Source organism: Lissotriton helveticus, chromosome 5_1 (assembly GCF_964261635.1).
Source record: "Lissotriton helveticus chromosome 5_1, aLisHel1.1, whole genome shotgun sequence".
Lineage (NCBI taxonomy): Eukaryota > Metazoa > Chordata > Amphibia > Caudata > Salamandridae > Lissotriton > Lissotriton helveticus.
Window position 1 is genome coordinate 794377443 of NC_136065.1, and position 16390 is coordinate 794393832.

Genomic DNA, 16390 nt, shown 5'->3' on the forward strand with positions numbered 1-16390 from the left:
CTCATAATCAGAGATATCCACTTCGGTGCCCTTCTTGACCGCAAGGTTGTGCAGCATTGCACAGGCTGCAATAATCTTGCAGCAGGTGATTGGTGTGTACTGGCGGGCCCCTCCACTCTTATGGAGGCAGCAAAACCTGCTCTTCCACATACCAAAAGTGCGCTCCACAATGTTTCGGGTTGTTTTGTGTGCCCTGTTGTATCTCCTCTGGCCTGGTGTAGTAGGGTTGAGGTAGGGTGTGAGAATGAAGGACCGGAGGGCATATGCACTGTCCCCTAATTGTAAGAAGAAAAAACATTACTCACATGCACACACACACATCCACCTGCAATATGTATCAAGGGAGTTTCCGACAGTGTGTTACCTAGCAAGTATCCTTCGCCGAATTCCCCCGCTGTCAGGCGTGCATAGATCCCACTGTTTTGGAAGATGTAGGAGTCATGGGTACTCCCGGGCAATTTGGCTTCTATGTCAGTGATCATGTACTTGGAATCACAGATCAACTGTACATTTATGGTGTGGGTGGACTTCCGGTTCCGATAAATGTACTCTGTGGCAGCAGGTGGGCATATTGGTATGTGGGTACCATCAATACAGCCAATGATGTTTGGGAAATGCGCCATCTGATAAAAGTCTGTCTTTGTCCTGAGCAGTTCTGCATGAGTTGCAGGGAAGCTGATGCAGTGATGCATTCTCTGCAACATGGCATCAAGGAATTTTTTTAAGAAACGGGACAGACAGCTCTGGGACACCCCACCTACTGCAGCAACCACACTCTGCTAACTCCCAGATGCAAGCAGGTGTAGGCTTCACAGCACCTGCACATGGGGTGGGATGGCGTGTGCCCTTGGGGTTGGATGGTCCAACAGTGGGTGGAGGTCCCTGATAAGGTGCAGGATAGTTTGGGGAGCCAGCATGTACCTTTTTTAGGATCTCTGGCTCAGTTAGCTGGAATAGAGTGATCCTCTGCCTGTACACCTGCTCCTCCCTCCTCCAGACCCTCTCTCCTTCTGCCTGTAGCCGTAGCCGCCTCGCAATGACATAGAATGCCGCCATTCTGGTGAAATTGTTGCATTTTGGGGCCTTTTTTATAGCCTGCACCTGGTTACCACCTGATTTCAATCCATGGTAAATACCGACTCTTAAATACCGAATTTCATGAAATGCATCTCAAAATTCATTTTTACCATTTCTTATTTTCCGAATCGGTAAATTTACCGATTCGGTAAAGTTTCCGAATCGGAAAATTTACCGAATCGGTAAATTTAGGAATCGGTAAAGTTTCCCATTCCGAAACTTTACCGATTCAGAATATTTACCGATTCGGTATATTTTCCGATTCAGTAAGGTTTCCGAATCGGTAACTTTACCGATTCGGTAAATTTACCGATTCGGATGTTTTTGGGTCCCCTACATCACAAATGCCCAATACCGCTTGGTAACGGACGAAAATCGGTAAATTCGGCCGTTACCAACCGGTATTGGGCTACCTACATGTGGGCCCTATATTTCCTCACTATTGGTGCCTTTATAAAAAGGCAGGGACACCACCAAACATTTGTTTTATGTTATGTGCCAGGTGCTGCACAGAGTGCAGCAGCCCCCCTGGCAACTACAAAAAAAGTATGTCTCCTAGGGTCATTAAATCCATGACCCAAGAAGAGCTTTTTGTAAAGCATTTCTAATTCGACCTCTGTTCTCTTCAGCTGGAGTGCAGATCCACCTTGTTGTGTTTTGTGGGCTCAATATGTAGCGCGAACCTATTAAAAAAGAAACTCAGACATGTTGATGCTTTTTTTAAATAGGACTTTATTGTGTTTGTTTTCATGACAATTACTTTTATTAAACAATTGCACTAAATAAAATAATGAAAAATTCTTTTCATTGTAATTCTTGGTCCTCTTGTGCCAAAAGAAAATAAACGTGATTTATATATGCTGATATCCTGACCGCGTAGTTAATAGGCCCACTTTTTGACATTATTTGTTGTTCTGACCCTTTGACAAAAGTATGACCAAAGTCCGTGACATGAGGTCACCTGAGCACAAGAGATTGGATGCTGGGCCTGCCTTCAAGCCAGGCCCAGTGTCAAATCCCGCACTTTGCACCGCCGAAGGCCATTGGCGACATGGGGTTGGATGCAGGGCCTCCCCTCAGGCCTTGCATATGGTAATAACATATTGCTTTATATTTAACTTGACGTTATAGTTAGGTTTGGTAATAATATTTTGATTTGCATTAAAAGAAACCGTAGACATCAACTGAAAAACCAAAGGCCAAAGGGATTTTATAATTAGGTGACAATGTGAGTTAAAACATTGTTATAAATATACAGAACCACTGAAATTCATCAGTTATAGTTAACTCAAGTCACTATAACTTGTGTCCTAAGGTAACCATACCCTCGCCATGCACTGCTAATTACCCGCATGTTACATCAAGAAGAAATGGGACTCTTTTCTATTGAATAATTGCTACAGAGAACTTTCCTCTCAGAAAAAAGCGGGATTTGAGAAAACATTAATATGTATACACACAGCGTGTATTCCCTTGTATTACAGTACTGAAGATAGCCACAGTATTATTGTTTTATATATATGTAAGATAAAGTGCATAGTGACTTATTTAAGAAACAAAAAAGACATCCTTTCTTATTGATTTGAAATATCCATTAGCCCCAAATATGCTTGCTAAATTTCATGGTTCTAGTAAGTTAATGACCATTTCGTGCAAAGTTGTACATTAGCTCATTTCTGCAAAGCATAACCTCATATCCATTTTTCATTTTCCATCTTTATTTCGACAATGTTGTCATAAAAGAAATACATTTGATTAAACAGTTAAAAAGAGAAATTCATATATTACATCCAAGTACATAATAAAAATGTAATCTAAAATCACCCAACTAAGATCAGAGAACAAGCCCCCTAGCATCAGTGCAATTGTTTCTACAGGACCCTACTTCAAACAGAGTTCACATGTTTCCTTCTAATTGCCCACATGGCTGCTAAAAATTTTGTTAGAGCGAAAACAATTAAAGGAGAAAGATCCGATTTAAATATTCTATATGCGTGCAAACAGTGCATGATCCCCAGGTTTTTGCACAGTGGAATAATCCACTTCTTTCTGGCTTTTGAATAGCTAGGGCAAAAAAACAATGACATGCAATTCATTTTCGAGCTCTGAGGTGCATCCAGGGGAGTTTTTGAGTGACGATGGACACCACTTGCTGGTGAAATCTCTGATTGGCAGAGAACCATGTCTCCATTGAAAAAACAACTTCCTGGCAACAACTGGACTAACATCGTTGAAAACAGAATCAAATTTATAACAGTCTTTAATCATTAAAAACATGGCGGATAGAGTACCAAATTGGGCGTTCACTAGACAGGCAGTTAAGTTGGTTTCATGGTACAAATTTGCCAGATGCTTGCGCGATATATTAATGCAAGCATGCTCCGGGTCAGACCACATAGGCGCAAGACCTAGTCTCTCAAATTCCTCTCTTATGTACTTTAACCATGGTAATTTCCGAGCGCTCGGAAGTCTCAGAACGTCCGAGAGCTCTTGCCTTACTCCCTACCTCATATCCAGTTCTAGCACCTGAATGCAGTATTTTGGGAGAATAATGAGCTCAGTGTTGTCTTCATTAATGATGTCCTCTCCTCAAGGACATCTTGCACTTACTTTGGGAGATGATTCTGCCACCTTTTTTTAAAATAGACTTTTGATGAAAGTAACACCTTTCTGTCACACGATTAAGTTCTTTAGTTTTGTATTGAGAGAAAACCTATATAAGCTGCCTTAACATGTATGTATTTTACCAATGCGCTTCAACTCACCTTTTTCTAGCCAGAGCTCTGGTAAGTTGAAATGACAATTGTAAATTATTTTGTTGTGTTTCTTGCTATTTTGCATTAAATGCAAGTTATGCTTTGGGCCTCCTGATGTGTTGTTTGTATTTTAAACACAAGTTAGTGTTATAACACTTTTGTAAAGGGGAAGGGGTCCACTTTGCACCACGACCTGTGAATGTTTATGAACGGGCCCATTGTCAACTCTCAGTGACAAGTTAAAAATAGTATCTTTTTTTGAAAGCACCTCCATTTTCTTTAAGGGGATGGGCTGCATTTAAAAATAAGTTTTCTTTATTGAAACATATTCACAGATATAGTGCTCTGCTGACCATTGCAGGCTACCATCCCTGTGACAGCGTACTATCAGTGAGTCGAAATGTGTGACCCAACTTATGAATATAGATCAGATTGCAACCCACTCCTGTTTAGAATTTTATGAACTGCCCAATTAATACAGTTTTTGTAACCAATGCAATAGTACATCTGGCCCTAAATGTGACAAATTATCTAAAAAAGTATGCTTCGACCTTACCCAAATAAACTTAACCTAACCCTAATGATAACCCAAATACCAAAATAATTTTAAAGTGTTAAATTAAAAACAATGCCAAACATTCTATATATTCTGCAACTCATAACCCTATTCTTATACAACCTGTTGGAACTGGCCCTTCTTGCAGGGTCATCCTCAAACTTTTTGCTTCTTCCTCCCTTATTTTTCCTGACCCGTGGCTGTTGGCAATAGGACTCTGCGCACTTTACCACTGCTGTTCAGTGCTAAAGTGCATATGCTCTTTGTGTAAATTGTTATTGTGATTGGATATGCATGATTGGCATATTTGTATCACCACGAAGTCCATAGTAAAGTGCACTGGGTGTGCCAGGGCTGGTGATGGCAAATGCTACTAGTGGGCCTGCAGCACTGATTGCGCCACCCACAAGTGTAGCCCTAAAATGGTGTCTCAGGCCTGCCCCCGGAAGTGCCTGTGTGCAGTCTGTGAACTGCCATGTCCTCCTGGCCAGTGTCCCCACTGACCAGGCCTAACCCTTCCCTTTTTGTGCCAATTGGTTACCCCTATGGAAGGCCCACGGTACCCCCCTGGGCAGGGTGCAGTGTATGTGAAAGGTAGAGCATGTACTGGTGCAGGTGACATGCTCTGGTAGTGAATTACAGCCATTTTCGTTATTCACTATTGTAAGGCTATCTTGCTCAATAGGTTAACATGGGGGATGCTGGCTACAGTGGCTACCGGCATTTCTTCCGAAAGGAACAAGATAGGACATAAGAGTCTAGTATCCCTGAACTCAAAATTTAATAACACATCTTTTAGGAAAGTTGGTTTTTAACTCCTGTGTTTGAGAACAGCACTTTTAGAAAGTTGCTGTTCTCTTGTCTGACCCTTCTGTGTGCCTTGGCCTGTTTGTGTATTGACTGTCTGGGATCCCCCAGGAGGCTGGCTGAGTCAGCCCTAGGCTGAATGACTGCATTTGCAACTTGAGTAATGGGAGGAGATAGCACCTGGGCCTGAATAGGGCTGTGCCTGCCTTCCACAATGCTGGCTCCACCTCCTGCTGGGCGGCTGACGACCCTGCCCCTCACCCTGAAAGGAAAGGAGAAGCCAGGAAAACAAAGTGCTCAAGCAACACCCAGAACTGGTTCAGAGCGAGCTCAGGGCCCACTTGCACAAAGAGAACAAAGACTGATAGTGATGTTGTTGAACCACAAAAGGGCCCCTGCACACCCGTAAAGTCAATTATAACTTGCAATGTGCACGTCCCCCCTTTAATTCACACTTGCTCACAAAATTTAGCGATTGCTTGTGTAAACATAGACAAGGGGCATCCTCCTCACGCACAAGTTCTAGACAGGGGAGAGAGCAGGGGGAAGGTGGCTAATGAGGCAGTTGGACTTGTGTCTTGGAACATTGCTGGTTTGGCTACTAAAATTTCCAATAATGAATGGCGACAGTATGTGCAGAAATTTTCCGTAATCTGTTTACAGGAAACTTGGGCAGTTGATAACAGTAAATTACACTTACAAGGGTATAAATGTTTTTTTGTCCCAGCTAGGAAATCTAGCTCAGGCAGGGCCATAGGCGGGTTATCAGTATATGTGGATCTGAACCTCCCTGGCATATGGTCAACTGTAAATTGTAATTCTCACAATATCCAAGAGGTGCGGCTCAAAGGTAAAGATTTGAATTTGACTATATTGAATGTGTACAACCACGTGACGGGTGGGGGAGGCAATACATTGATATGGGAACTGGAGTATAGACTGCACCAATATTCCACTTGTAAAACTAAATCCCACGTTCAAAACAGCCTAGTCATGGGTGATTTTAACTGTAACCTCTGCCCAGACCTTTTCCCAATAGATGCGACATGGTCACGAAGCCCACTGGATAACGGAGCTCATTTTGAGCACACTGCAGATAGTGATGCCTTAACTAAATTTTTATTAAATCAGGATCTGGTCCATGCAATGGATATGGTGCATATACCAAAGGACGAGACCCTGCCGCCGACTTTTAAGGGCAGAGGATGCTCAACGTACATTGATTAAATTTTTTCCTCAAGGGCTTTTACTAATAGAATCTCCAGGGTGGGCATTGAATGGAACCCGTTTAGTGATCACAATCCTTTGGTGTTAGACATATTGCACCTGCCCGTCCCAATTCGGGAAAAGCTTGTAGCGACATCCGAGAGGGTTACTGACCAGGGCAGACGCCTAAGGTGGGCTAAAATTGACGGGGAAAAGTTCTATGAGGCATTGATGGAGAAGGGGAAAAAAGCTTTTGAGGCATGTTTAGATGAGACAATTGTAGGGAGGGAGCTACTCACAGCTTTTGCAAATATAGCACATCTGGTAGATGGGATGTTAAAGACCAGTGCCAAGGTAAAAGAGTCAGGCAGCCAGCCGCGATGGTTTGACCGAGACTGTTCTAAAGCCCTGAGGGAGCTTTAAGAAAGTCTTAAAATTAAGCCCAGGGACGTCATCAAGGTTGCGTCCTGTAGGAAAAAATACAATAGCGAGCTGTGCAGAAGGAAGAAGGCATTACAAGCAGAAGGATGGGCGGACCTTAGAGAAGCGGGGGAAAAGAGGGATATGACTGAATTTTGGAAAATTATAAATAGACCTACTTTCCAGGACGATCTGGCCCCAAAATTAGGAACAAATATCATGCCTGATAGGTAGATTTTTCACTATGGGGTCTATATAACCACGAAATAGACATATAGCACAAAATAGGGAACGCCGACCATGGTCAGCTTGTAGTTTTCTCTTTAAAAGAAATCAAGGCTGGGATAGAGGGGCTGTCTAAGAATAAAGCCCCTTGCCCGGATGGAATCCCGCCTGATTTGTTCCTTAGCTCGGTGGAATTATGGGCCCCCATAATGACGAGAGTCATTAACACCGCAATTCACTTCGGTTTACCGCCCTCCTGGTCAACTGCTATTATTGTCCCCATCTTTAAAAAGGGTAACAGGGATGACCCACATGTTATCGCCCGATCTCCCTCACCGATGTATCCGCTAAAATCCTGGGTAGGCGGATTTTAAACCGGTTGTCTGAGTGGACAGAAGCAAATAACATAATCTCAGACGTACAGTACGGTTTTAGGATGGGCCGCTCCACGAGCGATCAATGCTTGAACCTCTACATGATAGCTGCTAAATACATTGTGACCAGTGATGAATCCCTGTACATGGGGTTCATGGATCTGGCAGCTGCTTTTGATCATGTTAACAGAGGCAAGCTTTGGAATATGATGTCCTGTATGGGGATAGAGGTAGGCCTTATTAACATTTTGAGGGAATTGCACAGTAATACCTCAGCGCAAGTTAGGTATAACATTGGGGGTGGCTGCACTGATTCTTTCCAATGCAGAAGCGGGGTACGCCAAGGCTGCATTCTGGCGCCTTTTTATTTTCCCTTTATATTAACAACCTAGAACATCACCTCTCACAGTTGGGATTTGATTGTCCACGGGTAGGGTCGCGTCATCTTCCCGTGCTACTTTATGCAGATGACGCGGTCCTCCTCGGACGCACACCTAAGAGTTTACAGATTTTAATTGATGGTTTTGTTTCCTTTATGGGTTCATTAGACCTCTCTGTCAACTTGGGTAAATCCTATGTTTTATGTGCCGGGGAAAACCCTCTAGGAAATGTACATTCATGATAGGGAGTCACAAGATGGAGACAGTTAAATCATTCTCATTTCTGGGCTTACTATTTGATGAGTCACTAAAATTTAATGCCCTGATAGAGGATCACTGCCGCAAGATGAACATGGCTAATGGGGCAATTGCTGGTTATGGTCGAAGGTTGGGGAGGTGGTGCCCCGAACAGGTAATGATCCTGTATAACTCAATGTGCTGCTCTAAAGTCACCTACGGGGCAGAGGTGTGGGGCTTTGTAAATATTTGCCAACTGCAGCGGGAGGAGAATAAACATCTGCTCTCCGTCCTGAAAGCCCCACACAATCTACCAGCCGCAATAGCACACAGGGAGTTAGGGATCCCCTACCTTGAAGATTTAATACAAGTTAGGCCAATTTTAGCCTGGCTTAAAACCTGGATAAATCCGGAGGCGAGCCTAAGCAGGGAAATACTGAAGGACTGCTTGGGCAGAGAAAAATGGTCGAGAATCCCGTGGCTCAGCTACGTAAAATCTGTATTGGCAAATTTGGGCCTAGGGAAACTCTTCACTGAACCGTCAGCGATCACCACCCAGCATAAGACAACTGTCAAAACAGCGTTCTTTGCACATAAAGTCGCTCAGAGGACAGAACAAGAAAGGGCTAAGACCACCGTGTGCGCATATAACCTCGTAAAGATTACAGGGGGAATGGAACCGTACCTGTATTTGTTACACAACGCCCAGGAAAGGTTTTTAATGACCCGTTTTAGGCTCAATTTTTACCATATTTATTGGGATCACCATTAGGGTATTCATCCACCATTGAGCAGAAGGGAACCTGCGGCTGCGACAATAGGTCTCCACAGGATTCCCTTCATTTTGTATTGTTATGTTCATTTTATTCTGAACCCAGACGTAGATTCTTGGTAGATATTTTGAAAAAATCTAACATAAAATGTGCCAAAGAAGCTCTGATTTTTTTAAAACAGGCGTCGGACCCCCTGACATTGTGCGGCATCATCAATTTTATTAAAGTAGCTGTTCGTTTAAGAGCAACCAGAGGGGGGGGGAAATGTGAGATTCCTGTGATTGTTTTTAATGGATTATAATGTTTCATTTAACTCACAAATGTATTGAATGTATATCTGAATTTTTATGGTGATTTTTAATCATCGAATAAAGATTATAAATTGACAAATTGACTTTTAGGGGTATAAGTACAGGACCCCTGACAACATAAAATTAGATCATCCTGGAATCAAGAAGGAACCTCTGCCAAGGAGAAAGCTGAAACTAAAGAAGGAAGACTGTCCTGCTGTTGCTCTGCTGGACTGACCTGCTGTTGCTTTGCTGCCAAGGAGAGGGGAAGGACTTTGCTGTTGTGCTGTGTCCCCTGTCTTGAAGGAATCTCCAAGGGCCTGAGAAGAGCTAGCTCCCTGTTCTGAAGTCCCAGAACAAAAGGACTTCACCCCCAGCTTCCCTGAACTCTGCTGAGAGAGTTCTGTCCTTCCTAGATTGCTTGATCCAGTTGTGGGGTCTCTGGAAGTTTTAGCTGGGCTGGGAAGCTTGAAACTAAGCTTGAGAGACTTTTTCAATTGAAAAGTTATCGCATCGCTCGCTGCGGAGCGCATCCCCGACAGTGTGAGGAAATTCCCGCCGCAACGAAAGCCGAGATCGCCGCAGCGCCTGCTGCCGCTGCCATAGCCGTCGCCTCCTTCGTTTGCGGAACACACCAGACAGGTGCGGCAAAATCTCACATCGCTGCGAGTGTCCTCACAGAGCCTGTCGTCACTGGGTGAGATCGCTGCACCGCTTGCTTGCGGACCGCATCACGTCACTGTGAGTGTCGTCGCAGAAACCATCGCGTTGAGGAGCTGCGAGAGAGAAGATCACCGGTGGTCCGTGCATCGTCGCCCCGGAGATCATCGCAACTCCAAAGATCGTTGCATCGTGCCTTTGCGAGAACAAACTTCCTACGGAACCTCCTCACCGGAATCCATACAAGTGGCCTTCCTCCCCTTACAGACCGGATTCGTCGCAACATGCCCGCTGCTGCAGCAGGGTTGTCACACCGCCTCCCCAGGGTCTCAGGAGCAACGCATCGCTTGTTTTCCACCGCACCAGCTTCTGCTTTTGGAACTTTGTCGCAACAAAAAGGTACTGTGAGCTAACATAACGCAACTGGGAACTTTTTACGCAACTGTGGATTATTTTATCGCAACCTAAAGTACTTTGATTGCAACCTTAAGAACTCTTTTGAACCCATATTCTTGAATGGTGTATGTTGGATTTTTGTCGTTTTGGTCTTGTGTAGTTTAGATTAAATACCTTTATTTTTCTAAACTGTTGTCGAGTCAGTTCGTGGTGTTTTCACTGTGTTACTGTGAGTGTTGGTACAAATACTTTACACATTGCCTCTGGTTAGCCTAGACTGCTTGTGCCAAGCTTCCTAGAGGGTGAGCAGGGGTTATCTCAGAGGGTTTCCTCCTTACCCTGACTAGAAGCAAGGGTCCCTATTTGGACAGTGGTACCTACCTCTGCCAACTAGAGACCCCCAGTTCTAACACAGCCCAAACTATAACCCAAATTATAATATTTTAAATGAATTCACCAAAGTAACTTTGACCTTACTAATACTTTCCCTTTAACGTATTTGTTTTTTATTTAGTGGCATCTTATGCAGTATTAATGTTCATGCAGTGTTCCAATGTTCTTACACCTTGAAGGAGGATATTTGGGGATTGGGGTGCACTAATAGAACCATTGATGCATTTATAGTTGTTGGTATTGTTGAAGGCAAATAAAAGAAGGTGCTATTGCCTTTTGCTGCAAAACAGAATCCTAACAATGCCACTAGAATGAGGGAGAGCTTTGTGTGTTTAGCGATTGCTAGCAGGTTTACAGCCTGATTCATGTACATGCCGTTTTGCGTGGCCCTAATAGCGAATCATAGCGACTCGCTATTGAGGACACGCAAAACGGCATTCATGTAGGAATTGCTAATAAAATAGCGATTCCTACATGTTCTTTATTTGCGAGTAGCAAATTGCTACTCGCAAAAACTCCCCATTCATTCCTATGGGCCAAGAGGCCCATCGGAATGAATGGGGAGTATCCCTCATTTGCGGGTAGCAATTTGCTACTCGCAAATAAGATAGCGATTTTAAGGGTGCCAGGGGTGTCCAAAGGACGCCCTGTAGCACCCCTAAAATGCACATTTGAACAGGTGTTGCGCACACACATGTCCAAAGGACATGTGTGTGTGCAATATGCAACTTAGAAAAATGCTTTTAAAAGCATTTTTCTGAGTTTTTGCTATTTACCGACAGGTCTGACCTCTCGGTAAATAGCGGCCCCAAAAGTTCAAAATCGCAATTCCTTGATGTGTCATGAATAGCATTTGAGGAATCTCTATTAGAGATTCCTTAAATGCCATTCCTCGCAAATATGCGAATTCTTAAATAGCGATTTTTGCATTTGGGATTGTGAATACCAAATGCAAAAATCGCACTCGCAAAGGGCCAGATTCTCAGAATCTGGCCCTTTTGCGAGCGCTATTGCCTACATGAATCAGACTGTTAGTGAAGGACACGTTTTGGCTATTTCTCAAGAGTGTAGTTAATTTGTGGCATAAATATTTTTTATATGGAGAGCTTTACAGTCAATGCATGTTGTTCAACAGTATATGAAAGCTGCTGAGGTAGTAGGGTAGATTTTGTGTAGAGAAGATGTAGTTTGAGCGTCAGTCATATGACAGTTTTGTTTTATCAGCATTCAGTAGCAAGATAATGTTATTTAAAAAAATCTGAATATTTATGAAAAGAAAAGTCATAAACAACCTAAAACATTTTTCATGGAAGTTAGGAAACAAATATAGGCATGGCTCAGTCTGGTATTCTAGAATTTGTGTGGGGAAATGGGAATACACATAGATTCAACAAAGAAGCGCACCAAATATTAGGATAACTTTGAAAATGTTTGCAGTGTCTTCCCTCCAAGCATCACATGTCCTTTTAAGGTCGAGCCTGGGCAATGCATGTACTACTCTACGAGGCATGCTGTATTCAAGTATGGACTTGAAGCCCTGCGCACTCTCTGCCCATATTTGTAATTGGCTTGTGTCATTGTCCTTCGTAAATGCTGGCTTCTTATACGTTTATAGGCTTGTGAGTCCGTCTTTAGTACCGCCTTGTCTTCATTTGTAACCTCCCAAGAGGACTGGCCCGTTTACTTCTGTAGTTACACGGTTTGTCTTATTTTGTCCGTAAGCACTATTTTCTTTAATGAGTTTCTCCTGCTTCAGTCATGACATGCATTCCTGCAACATTCTGTGCACAATGTGCGCCTTCACTTTCCAAGCAGACTAGGGCTTGCATTTACAAGAGTTTGAGCTATTGGCAAGGTAAATGACGATGCCTTTTAGTTGAGTGTTAATTTTCGAAACAAATAATAGGCATTGTCATTTACAATGCCAATAGCTAAAACTCTTGCAAACGTGAGACCTATTGCATTGCAAATGCTTGTTCATATTCTCTCTGGAACCTCATTTATGGGTTCCAGGCATTTGGAACTGAATTGTGTAGCAATAGTATACAATTAAGCTTTATGTGACAGTGCCACATTTGAAGCTTCCTGATGGACTGTTTGTGGGGCACCTAATGGTGAAAATCCATTACAAAGTGCTAGCACCAGTTACATTGCACAAGGGCACATTCATTTTTTTTGTTTGTTAGGCACTTGGAGATTCGTTGAATTGCCCAGAATCATAGGATGTTGTGCAGATGCCAGGACTCAAACTTGGTTTCCCAGTTCGAAAATCTGCAGCTCTGGCCGTTATGCCACACCAACAACCACAAATGAAACATCAGGTGTAAGTCTAAAGAACAAACCGATTTTGAGACTGAGGATCCGAATACAACTTGGGCAAAGTGGTATCCTGGGGATAGATACCACCCTGTTCTATTATAACTGGCCGTGTGCTCCCACTCTTGTATTTCTGTCTGCAAACATTGGGGCATATTTACAAATAAATGACACAGCGCGGCACACGCAAGAATATGGCGCACCCCTGTGTTTTCTGTTGGGCTGGTGCTAAAAAATCTGCCTAGCGCCAACGCAGACACCCTCGCGCCATGGTGCAAGGGTGCCTGCACTTCAGGAATGATTGTGTTTGTAGGAAGGGACACCTTTCTGAACATAAACAATCACTAATGGCGATTTGCTCCTTCTAGGTGTGCTGCAGAATGCAGCATACATACAAAGAGCAAAAAATGAGGAGAAATAAAAGTATTTTTCCTTCTTGCGCCACTCTAACGCCTGCTTTTTAGTTATGTTCGTTTTTGGCGCTGCCTCAGATTTACAGATCCCTAAATATGGGTTAGTTTTAAAAAGCAATGGGTGTTTTGGTGGAACACCCACAGCAACACCCATTGCATGCCCCTTTGAAGCAGAAAAGTGCATTAAAGGGTACAATATTTACAATGCAGCATTAAGCCACACAAAGTGTGGAGCAGGTAATTGAGCCACCAGAGCATCGTAAAAAGTGATGCTCTGGTGGCGCAATGTCCTTGCAAATATGCCCCATCATTTCCATCAACACAAAATCCCTGTAGTTTAGTCTGACTATCTCATAATTGGGTCCTATATCTGGAAATTAGGGGATCCATCTGGTTTTCAAGCAGGCATATCATGACACTGCTGGTATGGGGGTAAAATAGAGCCTGATTTCCATTAGAGCAGATGCACCCATGTATTTTGGTGCATTCCCAGATTTACAAAGACTTGTAAATCTGGGAATGCGTCACAATGTTATACCTTCCCAAGTGAAGCTTAGTGAGGAGAAATATCTTTATTTCTCTACGTTATTTTCTCTTTCCACGTCTGATTCATTCTTTAGTACACATAGAAAGAGGAACATGCCTCTAATGATTTTTAATGTGCAGGAAGGTGTCTTTTGCTGCACAAAAACAATCCTGCCTGTCAGTCACCAAGCTGCACACAGTGTGCCAGAGCAAGGAGAGAGAAGAAATGCGCTATATCTTTTTAAATTTGAAGCATTTCTGCTCTCTCCCTTTTACGAAAAGCATCACAGCAACTGTGCTTGCTGCATTGTGTTACGTGAAAGGTTGGTGAATTTGGCTCCCAGTGTGAAAGCTAAACCAGACTTTGAAGTATTGTCTGACCTAATGCAAGAGAAGTTGTGGATTGATGTAAGTATGGGAAGATGTGTGTGAAGCTGGTTGTTTGGCCAAATAACTGGTATATAAAGGTACTCAAAACAGTGATTGTGTAGGGCAGAGAACATGTTAGTAAAAGATGTTTAAAACTTGGAAGTAGGGTGCGTGGCCAAGATGGCGGCGGAGTGAGACGTTTCGATCTGTCCCTCCGGCACCGCTTTTGATTCCAGCTTTGTTTTGCGCCCTGCAGAGGTCTCCGTTCGAGACACACGGCTGCTGCCCGGCACCTGGACCCTTCGCGAGTCCCCCGCGGAGTTAATAGCCGTCCTGAAGCGGCCTTGTGGGCATTCTGGGCGCGGCCTCTCCTTGGCGCGCGACCGGGTGTTGCGCCCTCCTGCTGCTGGAGCCCGCTTCCGGCGGGTGCCTACGAGAGTCCCCGGCGCCGTGGGCCGGAATCGACGCGGCCCCCGTGGGGGTTCTGCGGAGCTAGCGGGGCTGCGCAGAGTGCTGCCTGGCCACTGCACTGGAGATTTGCAGGGCATATACGACTATCCGGCCCGCTGGAGGTGCGGACATAAAGCACTGATCGGACCCCGTCCAGAACTCTACAAGCTGACCACGAGGGGCCTGAGGCGGGGTGTGACGCGGTGAGGGCGGCGGGGAGCCGCGGAGGACCCACTCTGGAGACCCATCGCCCCATGGACCTGGAGGTGAGCTGTGCCCCGGTGTGAACAGCTTAACTACACGGGGTGTCCTGCCCCGGGGAGTCGCGAGGGGAGCACGTTTGGCGCCAGTGGTGCTGGCAGGGCGGCCTTCATGGATTGCGCTGTGGTGCATGGCGCTTGATGCCTTAGTGCGCCGTGCCGCTGACTGGCCCCCCGGACAGTGAGATACCACGGGCCTTTACTATTCCGAAGGGCCCCAGGTCTGCGCACGTGCTCCTCTTGCCCGGACTTGTGGCGGCGCGCCTTGGCCTGGTGGTGGGACGCAGCGGTGCCGGCTCCACAGGCGCTGGGTGGCGCCGTGAACGACAGACCCGCAGACGACTTGGCCTGATTCCCTTGGAGGCTGGGATAGCCCCGTGAAGAGGCCCACAGGTGTCACGCGCCGGCCATTGCTTTGGTGCGGCGGACAGGAGGAGGCACCATGGCGTCGAACAGACCGAAGAAGGACAATCCCCCGAAAGATGGGGTCCCGAAGAGCTCGCCGCTGCGACCCACGCCGGTGGCTGACAAGCCCCCGTGTTCGGATGACAGTGAAGCCTCTGCCACCAAAGCCTTTATGCGTGAGCTCTTTGCAGCGATGAAGGAGGACATCCAGGAGCTGCGGACTCAGCTAGCATCGGATCTGAGGGAGGTGCGAAGGGACGTCGACGCCATTGGAGACAGGGTTGCCACCCTGGAAGAGCATGACTTGCGGACGGCCGAGGACATACACCAGCTCCAGCAGGATGTCCTGCGCCTCACGGAACAGAACCTGGACTTACAGGCACACACGGAGGATTTAGAGAACAGATCTCGCCGCAATAATATCAGGATTCGAGCAGTCCCGTGGAAAGGAGAGGGGACGGACCTGCGGGAGTACGTCGAAGGCCTCTTTCGCCACGTCCTGCAGGAGGAGGACCTCCGAGAGATCCAGTTGGATAGAGTTCACAGAGTCGGCCTTCCGCGTGGGTCCAATGCACCTCCCCCTGATATCCTGGTGTGCGTCCACGATTTTCAGCTTAAAGAAAGGATTCTGAGGAAGGCACTCGATCACACTCCCCTCGTGTTCCATGACCATCGACCGGTGCTATATCAGGATTTGGCGGCGTCCACTCTGGCCAAGCGGAGAGACCTTCGGCAGGTCCCCGCCTTCCTGCTTGAGCAGGGTGTCCCCTAGTCTTGGGGGCATCCTTTCAGGCTGGTCTTCAGATGGAAAGGCAAGTTGATCCAGGTGCGGTCCCTGGAGACGGCTTGTGAACTGCTGGGGCTGGAGGGATCTGATGCCCAGCCGGAGGCCTCGTCCTCCCCTGCGAGATGGCGTTGTCGATCCACGGAGTGGCAAACAGTGGGCAAACCAGCGAAACCTGCAGGTCCGGACTTGTCCATTAGCTTGAAAGAGAGGGGGGCGGCCGTGGCTTTTGTGGCAAAGGTGACGGAGACACCGGAGGGTTCCTGATTCCTGTCTTCGCATGCTCGACCTCTGCAGGCTGACGGCTGGTGTCGGAGG